The sequence below is a fragment of the Octodon degus genome, unplaced genomic scaffold, assembly GCF_000260255.1.
Source record: "Octodon degus isolate 3935 unplaced genomic scaffold, OctDeg1.0 scaffold01662, whole genome shotgun sequence".
NCBI classification, from domain to species: Eukaryota; Metazoa; Chordata; class Mammalia; order Rodentia; family Octodontidae; genus Octodon; species Octodon degus.
Window position 1 is genome coordinate 2,916 of NW_004526238.1, and position 1,371 is coordinate 4,286.

Below are 1,371 nucleotides of genomic sequence, written 5' to 3' on the forward strand. Positions count from 1 at the left end.
GCCCAACGAATTGATCCCCTGCTTGGTGGGAAGGGCAGGCATGGCTGGGACAGCTTCCCTGAGAGGCTGGAGGAAGGTGGGAGACCTGCTGCTGACGCTGGGTATGTGGGTGTGGGTAGGAGCAGGGCCAGGCCCCTCGCATCCTGACAGGGCCCTTTCATGGGAGGCTGGGCCTGTTTTCCCAAAACCATAAACCGTACTGGAGGTTGAATTCTGTGCTGACTGGAGGAGTGGGGAGGCAGTCCCCAGACAGGTTACAGCTCACCAATAGAGAGCAGAGTAGGCTGGAGCCTGGGGCTCGTTGCTGCAGCTGTGTCCAAGTGGCCTCCAGTAGGGACTGTGGTGTAGGTGCCACTCCAGACTGGGTTCGCCTGTTCATTGTTCCCAGTCCTCAGTCTCTGGGGAGTGTAGCCACATGACAGCTCAGGCCAGGCTGAGGTGCTGGCCTAAAGCTCACGGCTCTCCTGGAAGGGGCTGCCTCTTCCCCCTGCGCAGGCAACCTTCTCCCCAGGGAGGGACCTGTGAAGGCAGGAGCACCCTAGGCAGGGCTGTGTCTCCGCAGCCCCTACAGGAGACCTAGCACCGGTACTGACCCTGCCAGGCCATTCAGGGTTAACTTTGGTCACTAGAAAATCATGGCCATCTGGGACCTGGCACATAGAAGACCTGTGAGCTCTGTGGTCATTGCTCTTTATCCCATCATTCCTTTCTCTGTGTCCAGGATGGGCGGAGGGTCACTGAGGAGGGAGACACCCACCGGTTTTGGAGGAGTCACTTCTAGGGCCACATGAGGCCTCCGGGTGTCTGGACAGATGACCTGGGGCTGGATGCGCAGCATGTGTGCTCAGCAGCCCTGAGAACCAACCCAGGCAGACCATGGCCTATAGCTGTGAGGCTGGCGGGGCCTGGAAGCTGGAGTGTTGGTGAGGTTGATGGGCTGGCAGGAAAGGCACAGAGCCAGGGCTCCCCTCTCAGCCAAGGCGAAAGCCAGCCCACTATGCTGCGAAGCCCGACTGGGCAGGGGCCCCTGCCTCCTTGGGGCTCCCTGGGCCTCAGGGACCCTTGTCATAGTGCGCTTGTGCTGTCTGGTCTGCATCTGTCCCTTGCTGTCCCCCACTTACTCTATGAGCCTTCCAGAGACCCTATTGGCTGGGGCTCACTCCCTTCAAGTCTAGTCCCTGTGTTGGGCCCATGAGGAAGGGCAGGATAGCAGTGATCCTGAGGTGGCTGTGGGGCTTGAGGGCACTCCAGGGGCCTGTGGGAAGGCTGGGCCGGGTGCCTGCAAGCCTGACGGGTGCCATGTGCTGTGCTTTTGTGTTCAGGCCCAGGACCCGAGGAGATGAAGTTTGGCTGTCTTTCCTTCCGGCAGCC

At 60.6% G+C, this 1,371-nt stretch overlaps 1 long non-coding RNA gene across 1 annotated transcript in view; it reads left to right on the forward strand.

Annotated features, from left to right (window-relative positions):
• LOC111814915 overlaps positions 1-1,371 on the forward strand; it is a 3,966-nt gene extending 2,595 nt beyond the window's left edge. The window contains exon 3 of the long non-coding RNA XR_002819770.1: positions 1,323-1,371. This is a non-coding gene — a long non-coding RNA (uncharacterized LOC111814915). The remainder of the gene's footprint in view (positions 1-1,322) is intronic.